Below are 15,426 nucleotides of genomic sequence, written 5' to 3' on the forward strand. Positions count from 1 at the left end.
ATTACTATTTTAAGCATTCTTTTCTTTTTCTACATGGTTATTTCTACTTTAGCCATTGGGATTATTTCTTTACTTTTTAAAAAAAATTCTCTTTTTTGAGATTTTCAAATGTGTTTCATACAGATCAGAAATGAGAAAGAGGGTTTGCCAACAGATGTAGAGGAGTTAGCAAACTAGAACATGTCCATGTTGACATTCTAATCTTGTAGGTTATTCATTAGATGTTCTCAAAGATTTTTTTATTGTTATTCTACTCTAAACTACCTTTTATTATGGTATTTTCCTTATTTTATTAACTAGAGGCCCAGCACATGACATTCATGTGCAGGTATGATCCCTAGGCCTGGCCTGTGATCAAGGCTATCGTCCTCAGCTGCCCACAGCTGGTCCCAATCCCCACTGCCACCCACCCCCAGTTCCCCTTCCATCATCGGGTGATAGGTGCCTGACGGCCAGGGGAAGGGACTGAGAGTGTTCCTGCCCACTTGCTGGCCCCGCCCCCGCTGCGGTCACCCTCTGTGTGGGGGGCAACCAGTGGTGCAGGGCCTTGGCCTGGCGCTGCCTGCATCCATCCACCCCCAGTTCCCTGTTCACCATCAAGTGATCGGAGCCTGCCGACTGGGGAAAGAAACCAAGAGGTAGTCAGTGTGCCTCATAGTGAATGGTCCAGTGGTTGTTCTGGTCGTTCTGCCTTTAGGGTCAATTTGCATATTACCCTTTTATTATATAGGATAGAGGACTGGTGCACAGATGGGGGTTGGCTGGCCTACCCTGATGGGGGCCTCAGACCCGGGTGGGGGGTCCTGCTGGGGGTCCTGCTGGGCCTCAGACCCGGGTGGGGGGTCCCAGGCCTCTAGGATAGATAGATAGATGATAGATAGATAGATAGATAGATAGATAGATAGATAGATAGATAGATAGATAGATAATAGATAGATAGATGTCTGCAAATATATCAAATCTTTTTTTCAAGTAATATTTAAGCTGGGTGATTATGTTATACTTTGTAGTTTTATGTATTTTAAAAATTTAAAAACAGAGATGGACCATGAAGTGTAGATTGTGAGGAAAGGAAAGCTAGGATATTATAAATAAAACAGGAGAAAATGGGCAATGAGGAAGGCCAGTCTTTGGAATCTGCGCTGTGTACAGCGGCACTTGCAGGACCATGGAGAGCTCTCAGCAAGCAACAAAGGCCTGTGTTCCCAGGGCAGGGTCTTCCACACTTCTCTGCCAACATTGCTGGGCGGTGGGGGGCTGCACAAGGAGTTCATGAGCCCTGCTGAGATCTGATGACTTTCTTCAGACTGAATGAGGCCGTTGAACAGAGAATGGGTACTAAATCCAGAGTTGCTTTACCCCATGGGAGAAAGCTGGGTGGTTATGTTATACTTCGTAGTTGTATGTATTTTTAAAATTTTAAAACAATACAGAGATGGGCCATGGCCTAGGTTCTTTTACTCAGGATAGAGATCCCACAGGTCTGCTTGGGAAATAACAACCTGGGTAGAGGCGATTCATACCTGTAGAGGCCACAGGAGTGAAAAAACAGGGAGGCTTCCTGGGTCTGCATTTAGTCCCCTGTTGGTGAAAAACAAACAAATTAAACAAAAGGGGGAATGGGAGGCACTGGAAAAAAACAGGTGAGAAGCACATGAAGAAGGCACCCTTGGGGAGGATGGAGAGCCTGTCAGGGCCCACTGCACTTGTCTGAGCAAGAGAATGACACTGGAAGATGTCTCTGGTAGCACTGTGGAAGAGGCAGGGAGGTGGCAGGGTAAGGGCTGGGAGACAGGGAGTCTAGATCAGATAAAGTGAGAATTAACTAGAGAAGAGTTCCCAGGGGTAGGGGAAGGAGGCAGATATGAAAAATAGGAGTGTTTTGAAGGCTGTATTTTTTAATGGCAAAAGGTTTGAACAGATGCTCCACTGAAGATGTACCTGTGACAAATAAGCACATGAAAAGATGTTTGCCATCTTTAGTCATTAGGAAAACACATTAAAACCATAAGCATATCACCCCACATGTGATGGAACAGTTCCAACTTAAAAAGCCTAAGTGTTGGTTAGGACATGAAGCAACTGAAACTCCCACCCATACATCGCTGGTGAGAATGGAAAACAAAGACCAACTTTGGAAAACTAGCAATTTCCTTCCCTTGTTTCCCTTTTTTTTTCCTTCCTCTTCCTTCCCACCTTTCTTCCTTCTTTTATCCTCTCTCTTCCTTTTTTTTTAATTGTCAAATATTTAATGCTAATTAAAGGCCAGGTAATTCATGCTCTTGCAATTTTATCACCATTTGATCATAAATAGCAAACACTGTAGGTCTGAGCATCGTAACATTTTCTCAATCTCTTAACTCTGAGTTTGAAAATTTAGCTAAATTTCTGTTGAAACTTGGGAAATTTTAACTACAAACAATGATGGAATTTCTTAATTTGGGGCTTGTTCTTTGAAGATTATTCACAGTGTGAATTTAACAAGTGTACCATTACAAATTTTAGAAATTATATTCCTAACATTCATCTTTTCTGCACTTGAAATTGGTGAAAGCTTTCCTTCATTGTCAAAGCTCAGAAGTGTTTATCACATGGTATACTGTATTACAAATGTGGTATTAGGAGATTTGGAAACAGTTTATCACAGCACTAAATATAGACCATGATGCCACAAGAAATTCCAGTTCAAGTTGGAGGTCAAAACACAATTTAGACTTCAAGTGCTGTATTTAAAAAGGACATAACTTTTGAATTTGAATAAAGAAAAATCATTTCATTTTTCAAAGGCTTGGCACTGCAAAGAATGGAATGCACACACAAGAATTATTACTGCACAGTTGTCCTACTTTTCTAGGACAAGTCAAGAAATGATTTTATTTATAATGCAAGAGTTCCCAGGCTTCTACCTCAGTCAACTTTTCACATAGCTCTCTGATGTTCAGTGTTGAAATCTATAAAAATTCCTTCTCAAATTGATAGTCCCCCAAATATGAGCATTATCCCATTAACACTAGTAAGTCATAACTTATTTACTTCCCTCCATTAAATATTGTTACATTTATTTCAAAGTTTAAAAACTGCAGGTTTGTTCATAGTGGAGTTTCTCCAGGCACAACTGGTTTGACCAGAAAAAGCAACCATTGACTAATAATGCAATCTTTATTAAAAATTTTAACCCAATTTTGTCATTTAAAAAAAGCTAGTGAAAAAAAAGGCTGTATAAAGATGTATCTTTTCCAAATCATTGGGAAAGAGACATTAGTGTTTTTATTTTTACTCTATGCCTTAGAATTCCCCACAAAGTCTCTTTGACACACCAGAACAGCATTTGCAAAGCATTATGATAAAGCCAGTCCGTGTATGAGGCTGTCAGACATATACTCAACAAAATCAGGAGGCTTATTGTTAATATGTTGCATTGTTCAGGTAGTAAACAGTTATGTGCTCATTATTTGCATAGAACATTGATTTCTATAAAAAATAACAGCTAGGAGACTACATCCAATGTTCAGTCAACTGTGCTTCCCACTTTCTGCAGGCAAGTCCTCCTATAGACAGAAATCTTGTGGCCATTCTCTGGCACTTCCCTGAGTTATTGCCTGAACAGCATGCTAGCCCCTGTCATCACAGTAGACTTCAACCCTGAGGATCCTTTCACCCAGATTGATCAGTGCCCAGGAGCTGGCTGCCAAGAATTTGCTGTGGCCTTCATGGCTCACGTTACAACCCACTAGGCAATGCTTCCCTGGGCTCTGGGGGTTGCCAGAAGTTAAAGCCCCTGTCTGGGTCAGTTTGCCACCATCAGCCACCCCCTCCCTTCATGTCTGCCTCTCCACTCTGATATTTGACCTCATTCTCCAAGTGCTGCCACAGCCCTGATAGTTTCACCAAGGAGGAGATGTGGGGATGACCTTGGGCTATGATGGAGTAAGTCCAAGATTGCCAAATAAGTCATGGCTTTGGAACCTGCGGTTTAAGCTGATTCAGTAGTTCCTGCTCCCCGTAGCTTCTTCTATGACCCTGGGGAAGGCCCGCTGTCTGTTTTCCCCACCTGAACATGTTTCATCCGCCTGCACTGTGACCACCTCTCTACTAAGATTCTATGTGGGACCCTGGCACTGACCCCCCAGTGCGGGGCAGAAGGCTGCTCCACAGGGATGGCCCTACTGCTGCTGGGGGCTGCAGCCTCTCCTCAGGGACCCTGGGTCCAACCTCTATCTGATCAGGGCCAGTGGCCCCTCACTTGCTCCTGTGGTGCGGGGTCCTCGGGCACCAGGTGCATCCAGGCGCCTAGCCCACAGCTCATCACCTAGCAAAGGGAGCCCTTGGCCACCCTGCCCACTGCTCTGTTTCCTCTTGGCCATCCCCCACCCTCACTCCTCCCCCTACAAGTCTGCAGCCTCCTAGGAGCTTGCTGCTCCCCCACACCTGGCCTCCCCTGACAAATGTACTTTGCTGTGGCCAAAAGCCCTTCCTACTGTGCTCTCCTGGTTCATCTGAGCCTCACCCTGCCCCTTTGCCGGTCCTCACTGTCCTCCTCTCACGGTCCCCGGGTTCCATCTTGGCCTCTGTTGCCTGCTGGACCTTCTTTCTGACCTCAACCTGTGGTTACGCTTTCATGTTGCACAAGGCACAGGATAGAGGGAGGGACTGGCTTAGTGTGAAGGGGTAAGGTCAGGTCATGTTCCAGAAGTGGCCACCTTCTTACCATTGCCAGCTGCCTGGCTTGTTTTAACCCCCAGTGGTTTTCCCTCAGCCCACCAGTCCCTTTCCATAATGGACGCAGAATCCCTTGCTCCTCCCTGTTTAACCTATTAGCATTTTAACTTCTCCCTGGCAGGGACTTCGTTTCTTACTTTTTACCTGCTTCTCACGGAAACTATCTGCGTGCCAGGCTCCTCCCTCAGGGAGGCCTCTAGGCATGGCATCAGTCACCTGTTGTCTGCTCTCTGCTCAGTTTGCCACTGTCTGTGGGAAGATCACACCCACCCCTGCCTGGACAAAGGTGAAATCCAGCAAGGCAGAAACTTACTGTCCCTGTGCCCTCTTCAGTGGACGCATCTTCGGGGCAGGGTGTCCATTCAACACGATTTACTGAGCACTGAGTATGTGTGTGCCAAGCACAGTCAGAGGTGCTGGGGCAGAGGGCAGATGAAATACTCCCTGCCTAGGCACAGTGACGGGCAAGAAACAGATAAGTAGCTAAAACAATGGCCGGGAGGAAAACGTGCCAAAAATAAACACAAGGTCTCGTAGGGGATTATGACCCTCCGTGTTGTCTGAACTTCCACCCAAGGCCACTGTGGTGATCAAACCCCCACCCTTGTCCAGACACGAACCAGCGTGCTCCAGGCTGTCCCACTGCCGGCCTCTGGAGATGCAGAAGCCACCTCCACTTCCCTGTCCCCTTGTCTTTTGGCAGCAGGCACAGGCTTCATCATGATACATCCTTGCTCAAATTCCTCCAGCCATTTCCATCTGAAAAGGAATTTTTGGACTGGAACCCAGATTCTTTGTCCGCCAGAGTCAAAGAATGAATCCACGGACAGAGAGCAGTGGAAAGGGAACCACCCCGTCCCTTCTTCCACAGTTTGTATAGGCTGCAAGTCCCTGTGTCTGGATATCCCCTCTGATTGGCCATGATAGCATCTCCTGAACTCAAAGGTCAAACACCACATGGGACATGTGATGCCCTCCTCCCTCATTGTTTTTTCTTTCTGGCTTTCTTCCTTCTTGTTTATTTTGTAAATATAGATTTTTTTTTTGCTACTCCCAGCTCCCTTGTCTTATGTAAATGCAACTGTTGCTGCTCCCTGCATCTGGCTTCCTTGTGTTATGGAGATGTACCTGTTGCTGCTTCCTTGTCTTATGGAAATGTAACTGCATCTGGCTTCCTTGTCATATGGAAATGTACCTTCTCCCATCTGTAGCCCTGTGTTTCTCCATGGACCCCAATTCTAAAAATTCCCTAAGCTTGCCTATATTCCCCTAAAATTCCTGTTTCACATCTCTGCTGCCTCCAGGGGAGATTTCTGCTCTGGGTTTCAAGGCACTGCAGTTTGGGTCGCTCTGCCCCACTGATTCCATGTCCAGACCCCCTGTCCTGTTGGTAGGACCCCTGTACATTATGGCTCAAAAAGAGAAATGCCAGAGAGTCTGGACACCCATTGGATTGTTGTATCACAAACCAGCGAGCTGGACAAGACCCCTAATGATCCATTTAGTTAGGAGTCATCTTTATTGCATGCAGGTGCAGAGCAGATTACCTCTGTCAAATTCTGAACAAACACAGGAGGGAGTATTTCCTTTTTATATCCTTCTAGTTCTTTGTGTAAGACAGCTTGTAACCTTGAATACATATCATATCTAACAAACACCTGTCAGACAACTTGTAACTGTGAGTACATATCATATCTATATAGACACCTGTAACCTTGGATGAACAAACACTCAGCAGAATATGTGAATTAATATCAGTATCAGTGTATCAGCCCCTTTAGAGGGCTAACTTGCAAGGTCAGACAGCTAAGTTTTTATCTTTTCTATTCAAGCAAAAAACAAACGTATTTTACAGTCTAAAAATAACAGAGTTGTCCTGCAGAATAAGAGACTAAGAATAACAGAGTAGTTCAAACAGCAGTTTTCCAAAGGAGGGACTACTATGCTTAAGCATCAGCTTGTGTGGGAAAGCCATCTCCAGTGGCAGCCTCCCTCACCTGGCCAGGCAGGAGAGGATAGGACTACTGTGGATCAAGCCCACCTCTAAAGCAGGCTTGCAACCCGAGTTCTGAGATTTGCAGATACTGTTGGGAATCAGAGAAAGGATTTTCAGCTCTAAAATACTCATTTGAATCAAGTTTTCACAATCTTAAAATAAAATTTAAATCCATAGTTTAGAAATCCAATTATATTTTAGAACAATGGGGGGGGGGGAAGACATCAGATATGACTTCAATAAAAGGAGAATTTATGAGAGAGAAACTCACATCCTGCTGTTTTCTAGAGACATTTCGGGGCTGTTTTGAGGACCAGGTGAGCTGGCCTCTGAGGTCACACCCCTCAGAGGCTTTAGCGCAATTCATCACAAGGAAAGGCACCTTGTAATTCTGCCCCAGCCATCCTGCTGGAGCTTTGTTCTGCGAGTTGCTGCTGCTGCAGCCAGGCACTCTGGCGATCTGCCCTTTGGTCACATGGCTGGCACTGACTTATCATTCTGATGGAGCCACTAGGGTGCCATCCCAGCTTCTTGGTCACACCTCCTTACTCTGTTTCTCCTTGGGGCTCAACTGCCCAGCGATTCTGAGCTTCAGTAGCATAAGTTAACATTCATTAGAGGACACTCTTTACCCCTCATGGCTCCAACTTAGGTGAACAGCAGTGGGACACGCAGAGCAGTTAAAAGCACTAGGCTGAATCCTGACTCCACTGTTTCCTACTCACATGACCTTGAGCAAGTCACCTTTGAATTCTGTGCCTCAGTTTTCTCATTTGCAAATCAAAGATAATATAGCCATGCACCACAAAATGATGTTTTGGTCAATGTAGGATCCCGTGTACCATGGTGGTCCCATAAGATTATAATGGATTTGAAAAATTCCTACCACCCAACAACATAGCCATCCTAATGTCATAGGACAATGCACTATTCATGTGTTTGTGGTGATACTGGTGTAAACAAAACTACTATGTTACCAATCGTATAAAAGTATAGCACAGTGGGTCCCCATGTATAAAAGTCCGCATATGTGACTTTATTCAAATTAATAGAATAATTCTCCAAATGGAAGAGTTTCATGCAGTTCTCCTGTCCTGGTCCACCACTGTATTTTGGAGATCAAGGAAGTGGGGTGGCAGATCTTATCCTGAAAGAGCGAGGGCTACTCCCTCCATCTTGCCCCAGGGTGAGGGCTATGCCCTCCATCTTACCCCGGATCCTCCATTTTTTGGGCAGCAGCCTTAGCCATGTGCTCGGCAAGGAGCTTCTTCCTGGAAGCCCAAGCCTCTGCTAGCCACACCTAGGATTTCTTTAAACTAACCAATGACAATCAAGGGAAGTGTGTGCCATAGATACAACCACATCCTGTGTAACAAGACACCGACTTGCACCCGGCCAATCGGCAGGGCCCACAGTCCTCTCTCCTCCCCTTACTCCAACTCCCCTATAAAACCTCTCTCCACACAGAGCTAGCTCTCTCTGCCGCTTGCCGCTGCGTCGGTGAGTGTGGTTGGGGAGCCAAGCTAGCTCGAATAAAGACTCTTTGCTTTTGCATCGGACTCGGCTGGCTCCCTGGTGGGCTTCTGGGGATCCTGAAATCTGGGCATAACAATCCCTCAGATCACAGAAGATCAGACCAAAAAGAACTGCTGCTGTTTTCATGAGGAGGCCTGAACCATGCAGAGATCCTGGGCTCTGAGTTGCCTGCTACAGCTGGATAGGTGTCTGAGTTCTCTCTCTTGGGAAGAGGGTGAGCAAGTTGTATTATGTGGGAAGAAATATAAAGCAATTTGTTCACTGGAGGGTGGCCAGTGACATAGAAATGCCATAACTTTATTGAACTGCTTCATTTTCTACCTGAGATCCAGGAAACTACATTTCCCTAACCTCTTGCATATGGCTGTGACCATATGATTAGTCTTGACCAATGTAATATGGGCAGAAATGACGTGAACATGTATTAGCATGTGACATATATACAAACTTCTTTTTCTTCCGTCCCATGGTGATCTTAGAGGTTATTTGTTGAGGATGGCAGTGCCACGTGATGTTTCCACCACTTGGAGGAGAGCTTCCCAGGGGAACCACCCAACCAGGAACGTTCACATGAGACCTTGCGTGAATGAGAAATGAACTGTAATTATGTCCAGCCACTAAGATGTGGGGGTTTTGTGTCGAGTGTATTTCCTTCCACATCCTGCGTGGTTCAGGGTTCGGGTCTGAAAGAGGAGCCACACACAAATGAGAGAGAAAAGACACGAGATAATTTGAAAATATTGGGGGACCAGGAGAGCAAGTCCAACTCAAGGAGAGGGACTTCCACTGGAGCTCAGGCCTCGCCAAGCTTTTATTGGTATGGGATAGCCCTTAGGCAGAGAGGTTCCAGTGACACACAGACTATCTTATCAATAGGGATTTATATGAGTAAAGGTGGGGAGGTTGCTTCAGCTACCATTGTCTGGATTGACTGGGTGGTGCACAGCTTCGACCTTTGCTAGGGCTTCAAAGGTCACTAGCTTTTGGGGGTCTCTATTCTTCTCTGCTAGTGAAGACGATAGGTGGTCTCCGACATTTTGTAACGTCTAACATCACTTGCCTGAATAATAGTGTCTTGAATAATACTAGGAGTTCACCTGGATAAGGGGGAAGGAAAAACGGATTTTAGGTGTAGTGAGGATGAAGATGCTGGAGCATATTTATTAGAATAGGTTCGGGATGGCTGCAGAACTGGATGATTCTAAGAGCCATAAAGAGAATGAAATGACAGCAAGATCAAATGATGAAGAGTCCACTTGTCCAGATGGGAAATTTAAGTTATTATTCTGTAAGTGATATGGAAATAGGAATTTTAAGTTAGACGTAATATGATGCAATAGTACCCTTAAAAATACTTCACATGACACAAATTGAGAGACTTTCTGAAATACCTAACTGGTATTCTTCAAATATGTCAGGGTCATGAAAGATAAGGAAAGACTGAGGAACTGTGATAGACTGAAGAAGGCTAAAGAGACAACACAACTAAATAAGAGATGGGATCCTGGGATAATGAAAGGACATTCATGGAAAAAAAACAACGAAATTTCAACAAGATCCATGGTTTAGTGATGTGTGCTCTATCATGGTTAATTTCCTGGTTTGATCATTGCAGGGAGGGCATATGGGAACTCTGTACTATTTTGTAACTTTTCTGTGTTTATCTACACCTATTACAAAATAAAAGTAAGTGAATGTTAAAATATGTTGCGAAGCATGGTTGGTATTAGATCAAATATCTAAAGAGGTATCAAAAAGGGCCTCAGGCAAGAGGCGGGAGGGGCCTGGCAAGCTAAGTGGGGCAGAAGGAGAGGCAAGTGGGATCTTAGCCAGCAAACAACAAGCTAGAGTTAAGGCCTCAAATTCTAAAGCACCCGATGCCCATGCACTTGTATGGGGCATGAGTCCAGAATCAGATGGATGTCAAAGGTGATTTGATATTCATTTGCAGAAAACGATCTGGTGCTTCTGTAATCCTCTTTGAGTTCAGTCAAGATTCATCCTTGGAACTAAGACTTGGATAACCCAGGAGGTGGAGACCTGTGAGGTAGGTAGGGGAAAAGAGGCTGTCTTTGCCAAAAGAGGTCGAAAGTGGCTGAGATTCAGAATTCTGGATACCTAGGCTCTGGTCCAGTCAAGTTGTCATCAATGGAGAGCTCCAGGAATACAGATGCACCCTTGTGTACTGGGAACTCTTTATGACCAGTCTCTTTTTTTTAAATATTTGTATTGATTTCAGGGAGGAAGGGAGAGGGAGGGAGAGATAGAAACTTCAACGATGAGAGAGAATCATTGATCAGCTGCCTCCTGCATGCCCCCCACTGGGGTTCCAGCCAGAAACCCAGGCATGGAATCGAACCCAGGACCCTTCAGTCTGCAGGCCGACGCTCTATCCACTGAGCCAAACAGGCCACAGCTATGACCAGTCTTGATGTCTTTGTTTCCAAACCTGTATGTGAGCTGGGCCCAGAGCTGAGTATGTTCCTTTCCCACACGCTTCCCTGCTTCATTCATTCAGAAACTACTCATGTGCTCCCTTTTGTGTCAGGCACTATGCTTGGTTCTGGAATATGAAGGTGAGCCAAGTAACATGATCCCTGTGTTTATGGAGCTAGAGTCCAAGGCCCCACTGTCACTAAACAAATATTGCACCACTTGCCCTAACTGGTTTGGCTCAGTGGATAGAGCATCAGCCTACGGACTGAAGGGTCCCGGGCTCGATTCCGGCCAAGGGCATGTACCAGGGAGTGTGCAGGAGCCAGCTGATCGATGTTTCTCTCTCATCTATGTTTCTATCTCTCTCCCTTCCTCTCTGTAAAAAATCAATAAAATATATTTTTAAAAAATATTGCACAACTGGAAACCCTGAGATTTTGCTACAAGTATATTCTGTAAATCACCCTCTAAACCTTTCCCAAAATGGCCAGCATCCAGTTAGTAGGATGGAAGTGCCATGGAGAAAGGGAAACTCTCTGATTTTTGTGGGTCACTAGACACTGACTCTGAATTGATGTTAATCACTGTGCTTCACCAAAGTGAAGACTTACGTTGGTCAAATAATAAATGGGCTGTAATCCAAATCCCACAGTGGGTCCTGTTGGCTGTGGACCCATTTTGTTGTTATTTTTCCAGTGCCTGACAGTAGTGGTTGAAATACACACTAGAGTGCTCTGCACTCTGCACATTGGGTCCCTAATGCTCGGAAGATAGGAGGCAACAAGTGGAAGTCCCTCAAACGCTTCCTTTCTTCTAGGACAATAAACAACAAAATACCATGTCTCTGGGTGGACTGCAGAGCTCAGTATGATTACCAAAGACTTGAAAGATACAGGGTGGTGGTCATATAGTATTTCTGCAGAAGTTTTGACCAGAGTACTCTTTTTTTTTATAAGTTGAAAGTATTATATTTTTATTTAACTTACTTCTTGCATCATTTCAAAGGTAATGGAACTATGGACACCATAAATTTAGTTACACAGAGACTTCAATAGCAGCTGCTCTTCCAGATGTGGTACCTTTACTGGAAAATATCAACACAGCTCCTGGCATTTGATATATAGCTATTAATCTCACAAATGCACTTCTTTCTTTCTTTCTCTCTTTCTCTCTTTCTCTTTCTCTCTTTCTCTCCTTCTTTCTTTCTTTTTCTTTCTTTCTTTCACAAAGAAGTTTGCTCTCACTTGGCAGAGCCAACAATATGCCATTACAATCTTGCCTCAGAGTTATGTCCACCTTCCTTCTCTGCCATAATCCAGTCTGTGGAGAACTTGATTATTATGATATCCTACAAAATATTACACTCACCCTCTACATTCCTGGAATTATTCAGATTGAATCTGATTAGTAAGTAACAAGTACCTTAGGTGCTATCTTAGTCAGCTTGGGCTGCCATAACAAAATACCACATTAAGTGTGTTAAATAACATAAATTTACTTTCTCAGTTTTGGAGGCTAGACGTCTAAGTTTAAAATGCCAGCAGGGATGGTTTCTGGCAAGACCTCTCTTCATGGTTTGAAGTTGGCTGCCTTCTCTCTATGTCCTTATAATCTCCTTCTCTTCTTATAAGGACACCAGTCCTATAGGATTAGGGCCCCACCTTATGATCTTATTTACCCTTAATGACCCCTTTAAAGGCCCTCTCTCAAATACAGACATATTTGGGGGTTAGATCTTCAATATACTAAGAATTGGGGTGCGAAGACAAACACAACTCAGTCCATAATAGATGCCTTACTAAGATCCATGATAGCCAGAGGTCAAGAGATAAATGCAAGGACAATTCATGGAACCAAAACCTGAATAAAATTCCTAGGCATGTAGTGGTCTGAAGCATGTCAGAAAGTTCTTTTCCAGGATAAAGAAAAGTTGCTGCACACTATTCCACCCACAGCTAAAAGATGCTTCACACTTAGGGGGCCTTCAGGATTTTGGAGGCAGCATATATCACATTTGACTGTGCTTCTCCAATCCATTTACTGAATAATCTGAAAGGTACCAGAGCAAGAAAAGATTCTGTATCAAGTCCAGTTCGCAATGCAATTGCACTGGCACTTGAGCCTTATGATAGAGCAGATCAAATGACACTTTAAGTAAGGGGCATCTCTGGCAAGTCCCAACAATAAACTCATAGGACAGAGTCAGAGGTTTTGAAGCAAAGACCTCTCTTCTGCAGAACAATATTCTCCATTTTGAATAAAAGCTTCTTGCTTGTTACTTGGCCCTAAAAAATACGGATCAAGCTGTCTGATCAAGCGAATTCATCACCAGGTGGGTGTTGCATCTATGTAACTGGCCTCCAGCGGTTACAGGAGACACAAATAAATTGCATAAGCATGTGTTTCAGACTCTAACACCTGTCCCTGCGCATTGTGACCTTTTCCTTAAGGAGTTCTTTCTGTGCAGTTGACTGGGAAGGAAAAGCCCTCATGCCTGCTTTATGCTTGGTGCTGCACATCATGGAGGAACCAACTAGAAGTGGACAGCTGCAGCATGTCAACCCAGTCAGGAAAATCCCAGGAAGACCATGCTAGAGGGAGATCTTCTCAAAAGGCAGAATTTTAGGCAGTTCATTTGCTTATCCATTTTGTATAGACAAGAATGGCAAGAAGGACAGATCTACCCTCAGTTATAGGTGCCAGCTACTGATTTGTGTGGATGCTCGGAGACTTATAAGGCAAAAGATTGAAAGGTTGGTCACAAGGAGTTGTGAAGAAGAGTTATGTGCCTAATCCTTTCAAAATTGTATATGAAATCTTTGGGTTTTTAAATGTGAGCAACTAATTCAAAAGTCTCAAAAATGCTGCACAGGCCAAACAATAGATGTCCTTAACTTGGGTCTTGGGACACTTGTAGGTTATAAAAACTAAATTAAACAAAACAAAAATAAGTATTAGAGAGAGAGCTGACATGTGCCCAAGCCTACCAATAATCAAGACAAATAAAAGAGATAAAAGGGTAAACAAGTGAATCTTTTCATCTTATTCCCCAAAAGTTAAGGCTGGGAATTTGGGTGAACAGGGGGTGCTGTGGAAGGGCTATGACACCATCTATGACATGATGTACATCATATTTCTATGACATTATATACAGTCAGCTCTTGTTATTCACATTAGTGAGATTCTATAATGCTGCCACCAACACCAAATTATCAAATACTGAACCATTGCTCCTAAATGAAATGAAGAGCTTCTGTCACAACATTTTTACCAACCAATCAATACATAGCTTTGTTTCATTGTTAAGTAATTATTTATTAAAGACATTTATTTCATATATATTATTGATCAATTAACGTTGAATTCATAGCCAATAGCATTATACTTTATGCCTGAATGGAGCTTATTTAACAAACACATTTGGTTTTCCCAGCATATCTTTTTCTATCGCTTCACATTCAAACTTCCTGTGTCCTGATAGCTAAAGGCTGTCTCCTGTAAGCAGCACATATTTGGATTTTAAAAACTTTGACTGACAGTCTTAATCGTTTTCATGGAATATTTAGACCATTTACATTTAATATACTTACTGACATAGTTGTATTTATATCTACCATCTTATTACTTGCTTTTTATTTGACCCACCTGCCTTATTTTCCTTTCTTCTCTTTTCATGACTTATGTATTAATCAAATATTTGCATCATTTTATTTTTCCTATATTTACATGTTGGATTATTTCACTTAGCATAATAATCCCAGGTCTATCCATGCTGTTGCAGAGGGCATGACATCCTTTATTTTTATGATAGAGTAGTATTTCATTGTGTAAATCTATCACAGCTAACCCTACATCTAAAAGAACTAGAAAAAGAATAACAAATGAAGCACAATATAAGTAGAAGAAAGAAAAATAAAAACCAGAGCAGTAATAAATGACATAGAAACTACAAAAACAATACAAAAGATCAATAAAATCAAGAGATAATTAAGATTGATGGACTTCTAACTAGACTCATCAAGAAACAAAGAGAAAGTACCCAAATAAGTAAAATCAGAAATAAAAGAGAAGTAATAACTGACACCACAAAAGTACAAAAGATAGCAAGAAAAACACTATGAACAACTATCTGCCAACAAATTGGACAACCTGGGCGAGATGGACAAATTCTTAGAAACATATAATCTTCCAAAACTGAATTAGGAAGAAGCAGAAACTGATTACAACTAATGAAACCGAAGCAGTAATACCCACCCTCCCCCCAAAAAAGTCCTGCACTGGCTTCACAGGCAAATGTTACCAAACATTCAAAGAAGAACTAACACATATCTTTCCCAAACTATTTTAAAAAATTCAAGAGGAGGGAAGATACCCAAGCTCATTTTATGAGCCCAGCATTATCCTAATTCCAAAAGCAATTAAATACATTACAAAGAAAGAAAATGATGGCAAATATCCCTGATGATGTTAAAATCTCCAACAAAATATTAACAAACAAGATCCAGCGGTACATTAAAAACACCATACACCATGATCAAGTGGGATTTGTTCTGGACGTGCACGATTGGTACGATATTCGCAGATCAAGAAGTGTGATACATCACATAAACAAAATGAAAGATAAAAATCACATAATCACATCAATGGATGCAGAAAAAACATTTGATGAAGTCCAGCACCCATTTATGATAAAAACTCTCAGCAAAGTGGGAATAGAGGGATCACACCTTAACATAATA

The sequence above is a fragment of the Myotis davidii genome, unplaced genomic scaffold, assembly GCF_000327345.1.
Source record: "Myotis davidii unplaced genomic scaffold, ASM32734v1 scaffold135, whole genome shotgun sequence".
NCBI lineage: Eukaryota > Metazoa > Chordata > Mammalia > Chiroptera > Vespertilionidae > Myotis > Myotis davidii.